Source organism: Vipera berus, assembly GCF_964194415.1.
Source record: "Vipera berus genome assembly, chromosome: Z".
Classification (NCBI taxonomy): domain Eukaryota; kingdom Metazoa; phylum Chordata; class Lepidosauria; order Squamata; family Viperidae; genus Vipera; species Vipera berus.
Window position 1 is genome coordinate 72,271,723 of NC_138205.1, and position 6,000 is coordinate 72,277,722.

A 6,000-nucleotide genomic window follows, 5' to 3' on the forward strand; every position below is an offset into this window, starting at 1 on the left:
TTATTAAAAAGGCTCAAATAATTTCTGGTGGTATTATCTGTACATTAAAATTTTGTTTAGTCACAATCTTTCACTTTTCACATTCTGGAAAAGCAGTGGTCATGTATCCTAGCAAAAGATGTTACATATCTGCATAAGTGTAGTCAGTAGCATATGCATTTTTAAAAATATCAAACATGAAAAGAAACAATAAGTCCAAAATATCTGTATTACATCCAGAAATGCCAACTTTGCAACCAATATTTCTCATCCATAACTATGGCACCCTAAGGATACCTGCATACATGCAAATGCTTCTCTGGGATCAGTAATGCAGCAGGGATTGCTTTTTCCTTCCAGTAACAGATTGCTGGGAAATACCAAACATGGCCTTAAGAATTCCAATGTTTGTTACAAATTTTTCTGGATGTGGTTGGAAAGAGGCCTAGAAATGCCAGCACAAATACACCACACTTGCTGAATGTGCACACACAACTAATTACAATCTTCAATCATATGTGATATATCCAGGGCTTTTTTTCCTCATAGAACACTCAGAATGGCGTTCTAGCACCTTTTTTGCACAAAGCTGAAGGAAACTCTTCCGGAGACCCAAATTCTTCTCAGGCAGCCAGGTTGCAGAGCAGCAGAATGCATCGCAGCGACAGGCCTTCAGATGGCTCAAATCGAAGGAAATGCAATCCGTACAGGCTAATTTAAAAGTGGGAGAGTAAGAAGGGCCGAGTGTGAACAGGTTGCTTAGCAACCTGCTTAAACAGTCTCTGTAACTTTCAGCTCCTGTTGCCTTGCCTTTTTTAAGCTGGGAAGTTGAAAAAAAGGCTAAAAAGAAGGCAATAGAGTGCTATCAAGGAAAATGTATAGATATAGCCAGCAGACTTTTAGGGAACCTTTATTTTTCATACACTGTTCGAATTTTGTTTTAATGCCATGGTGATACACAATCAAATGTAGTCAGTCTTTTTTTTTAATCCCACAGCATCTGTTCGTTAAATACAGTACAACAAAGTTTTGGATGATGGAATTATTTTTTATCTAAGGATAACTAATGATAATAGCTCTTAAATCTGTTATTTTGTTTTATTTTTGCACAAAATAATTGTATAATTTGCGTTTGCATTCATTTACAAATAGAATATATTGTTAAAATGTATTGGTGTTAAAATAATTAGTGCACACATATACCTAAAACCAGTTTATTGCATTTGGCAATTTACAAAAAAAATCTCATTGTCAACCAATATAATTCATTTAATTTGAAATCAAGTGAAAAATTGATTTAAATTATTTTATTAAAACAAATTAATGAGTTTCTTTCTTTTATAAGAAATTGCCTCAAACAAAATGAGTTTGACATGCCTCCTCTAAATAATTGAATGCTCCAAAATAAATTCTAGACCAGGCCTGTACATGCAGCCTACCAAGCACCCTTGGACAAAGCACAGACTTTTTTTTAAAAAAGTAATAAAATCACCACCACTGCCCTGAAAGTCATGTTGCCTAGTGCCTCCATGGCTTACCATGACCATGAACTCCAACACTGTAGATGCTCCTCTAATCACCAAATCATTGATTAGCCCACCAGCATTCCTTTGCAGACCACAAAGATTTTTAATTTACCAGTGTGGGCCTTTCCCTTCTACAATTTGCACACACCTCTTCTAGATTTTCCTCTTGCCTTTCTGAGTTAACTCCTTGGTCTGTCATTGAGCAAGAATTGACTTTGTAGGGAAGCATATTATCATATGATGTATATTTAACTTATGTTCTACCTTTATTTACCAATTATATAATATTTGTATGCAATCCACATGGCGAGGTTTGGGGCAACTTACAATATTTTTAAAATCATAAGATTAAAACATAAAAACAGGGCTTTTTTTCTCATAGAACACTCAGAATGGCGTTCTGGCACACTTTTTTGCACACAAAAAAGGTTTTTGCACAAGCTATGCTACTCCCTCTATTGGCTTTCAAAAGCCTATTGGCTTTCGAAAACCAATAGGAATTGCTGCTGAGTGTGCCAAAATACCTGGCCGCAAATGTTGCACCGGCAAGTTGTCTGCAGCAAAGTCGAGTTGGCAGGAACTTTGCATCCCCCCCTGCTGCCCAACTACACCATCTCAACTAGGTAAGTAAGAGAGGACAAGGAGTGGGAGGTGGGTTCTGCGGAGTCCATGTGCACTCTTTCCTTGTGCTCACTGGTGTCAGCCAGGCTGGTGGCCCACCCAGAGCTGGACCTGTGCCACCGTCACCTTGCACTGTGTGCCTAAGTGGCCGCCCTGCATCGCCTGGCCTGCACCGCCTCTGCTGCCCACCCCGCGCAGCCGCGCCATATAGAATAGGCTCCACTGCTCCCACAGCACCAGCAGTGCCGGCTCCAGCCCTGGGGGGGGGCAGCCCACCACCAACACCCCTTGCACCTGTGACCACAGCAGCACCCCCCCCCCCGCCCCAACCCCTGCGCCCACCAAGATGAGAGTTCCAGCACTTTTTTTTTTTGAAAAAAAACCACTGATTAAGAGTGTTGGATGAGCAGGTACAAAAACAGCCAGGGAAGTGATTGAAGTCATTGGGAAATGGCCCCCTCGTCAGTCAATAGGAGTATTGATTTATCACCATCTGATCAAGTACTTATGAGGTGAGGGCTTGGCAGCACAAGGAAACAAAAGCCAAACAACCTAATAGGCAACCACCAACACCCCAACTAACAACTAAGAAACCACACACAACTAGGCATCATATAAATACTACACACAGAATAGCCCAAACCACATACTCTGCTAGAGAGAAGTTCCCTGAGGATGGGGTCCAGCACAAGTCCAAAAGCTAGGAAGACTAAACCTCTGGTCCTGGTAACCAACACAGATTGAATCCTGCAACATTATCCTGGAATGCATATATTCATCTTCATTTATAAGAATATTTATTTTATTAATATGAGAAGACTAGTAATAAATTCTAGGTGAATGTATGTTTTCATTTAAAAAGTTGTGGATAAGCAAACTCTTTAAAGAGTAAAGAATACACATTGTTCTTTAAAAGTTAAATACAGATTTTTAAAAGAAAGATTATGAGTTCAACTTTATGGACTTGCTAATTAACATAACAGTCAAATAACATTTTGAAATATATATTGATCTCTAATTTTGGAATGGTATATCATCTATCTAAGTGCTTCCATGTGTTAAGTTAGTGGCTAAAACTAGATTTTGAAACAAGAATTTTCTTCTTTCTCCTCTCCCAGAACAGGAAAAGATTATATTGTTTTATATTAACCTCTTAATTATTCCTTAGTTTTAAGAAATGTTATTATATAAACCAATATATTTGACATTATGTTTTAACATAGACTTTACATGTTCAAATAAAAAGCTTAGAAGAATATCTACAGATTCCCATATGCTAATTATTTCTGTTCTAAGGCCAAAGTATACACAATTCTGAAAAGCCTGCTAGGTTAAATCTCAAAGTTTGTATAATTGCATCTCTTGTGGCCAGTTTTGATTCTGATGAAAAAAATAACAGTGAGTAGCCAGTTCCAGAGTTGTTGGATGAACTGCTGATTGAGCAGCTGCAGGCAGAGGAGACCACATTGCTACTAACCAGGAGGCGCTACTGCAACAGTCTCGGAATATCAGCAGTTTGAGCTGCCTCTCCTTCCCAATACAAGGATTCAAGGTTCAGAGAGAAGAGCAAAATAAAGGCACTCTGCAAGGTTCTTTGCAAGAAAGGAGCCTCACCCTTCCAAATGAGCAACATTGGAGCAGTTTCTATTTAAGAACAGCAAAGTCAATCCTCTCCTTTAGCAACATTTCATTTAGACAGAATACCTATGCTTTGACTCCTGACTTGAATTCTCATGACTGGGACTCTAGACTTGGACTGGATTGGACTGATGAACCTTCTACAACTTGGACCCTTGAATTTAGCTTGTTTACTTTGTTTTGATCTCTTTTGTTGAATTTGGGAGTATTTGTTCCTTTACTGGTTACCAAGATAAATACACAGAATAAAAGGGTGAGATACATATGAAAGTATACCATGGCATTCACAAATATACTTAATAACTGATGATCCAGTTGTTTGTGATGTAATAGTACAGGTAATCCTCAAGTTATGACTGGTCATTTAATGACTATTTTGAAGTTACAACATTCCTACCCTAAAAATTGCATATAACCCTGTTTCAAAGTTACAGTCGGTCTGTAGTCATTTGTCCTTACCAGAGGTGCTGTGGTGCATCCCCCACCTATATCCCCCCCATCCTGCTGTGCCAGGTCCCCGTAGGCCCTGGCCCTGCTTTATAATCCTACTAGGTTCCACATGTTCCTCCCCACTTTGGTCATCAATTACTCACTTACTTTCCAAAGGTCTCTGAACTCCTGAGGCTAGGAAAGGGAAGGAGAACAGGCCACTCCATTGCTGGGCTACATGGCACAATCCCACAAGCAACCATATTTATTTAGCACAGCTGCAAACCACTTTGACCCAACAATCCATGCAGCCTAGCAACTAAGCAGTTTGTGGTTGTGCAGCACACTCAAAGAAGTGTTGGCTTGGATAATGACAACCACTTGTAGGATTCACACAACATAGAGCAGAGCAATCCATTTTGTTCTGCCTGCCAAAAACGATCTAAGTTATCATTTGCTAGCTATTTGGCCTCTCTATCCTAGGCTATGCCAGCATACAGTCAGGAGGGGAAATAGCCCTCTGTCCAGCTAAAGAGGCTTGGATCTTTGAAATGAGAATCTCTTTGGTGAGCAGAGACATTTCTACTACCACCATCTCACTGTGTAAATTAAGCAAAAGATAGATATCGTTGGAAGGAGGGAATGCTGCATATTAATTTAATCCTGCAAACATAGCACAGTACTATAAATATAAAAATTATTACATTTTAGTTTCATATGTTGACAACTTGCAGATCTATATGTAGGAGGTCCTTCAGTTCTTATCAGAAAATTTATTTAACCACTGCATTGCTACAGGAGCCCCAGTTTAGTGTCAACCTTGAGGTTACAAAGTTGTATAAAGGTTATCTATACAATTTGCAGGCTAGTTCCAAAAACAATTTTAAATATTCAATCTTGGCTATAAAGGTTTTGCTGTAGAATTTTGTTTTGATAGAATATTGAAAAAGTTAACATGTGTAATATCAGAGGAAGGCTATATAATGAACTTTGGGACATATTGATAGAACATGTGAAAAAAATAATAGAATAGAATTGAATTTGAAATATTTTAAGTCATAAAATATTTAGGGAACACCAAACAGAATGGGAAAAAGTGGATCTTCTTCCAGATTATTTTGTTATATGTAATTTTGTTCCTACTTTTATTTTTATGAACTTGATGCTTTCAGCAGCTATTTGATTTCTTGATTCTTTTGTGGATGGGGACACCAAATTAGAATTAAATAGAATAGAGCTACTCCAGCCCCCTACACAAGCAGGAGGACCTATACCATCTCAGATAACTAACTGTCCAGCCTCTTCTTAAAAATCTCCAGTGATGGAGTGCCCATGATTTCTGGAGGCAAGCTGTTACTCTGGTTAACTGTCCTCACTGTCAGGAAGTTTCTCCTTAATTCCAGGTTGCTTCTCTCTTTGATCAGTTTCCAACCATTGTCCAACTATTATCCTGCCCTCTGCTGCTTTAGTGAATAACGTGACCCCCCTCTTCTTTGTGCCAGCCCCACAAATACTGGAATACTGCTATCATGTCTCCCCTAATTCTTCTTTTCTTTAGACTAGCCAAACCCAAATTCCGTAGCCGTTCTTCGTATGTTTTAGTCTCCAGGTCTTTGATCATCTTAGTTGCTCTTGTTTGAATTTTCTCCAAACTCTCTACATCTTTTTTGTGACATGGTGACCAGAATTGGCTGCAGTATTCAAGGTGTGATCTTACTAGGGTTTTATAAAGCAGTACTAATACTTCATGTGATCTTGATTAGTTGATATCCTCTATTTGACTTTGGTAAAACCAAATAGTTTTGGA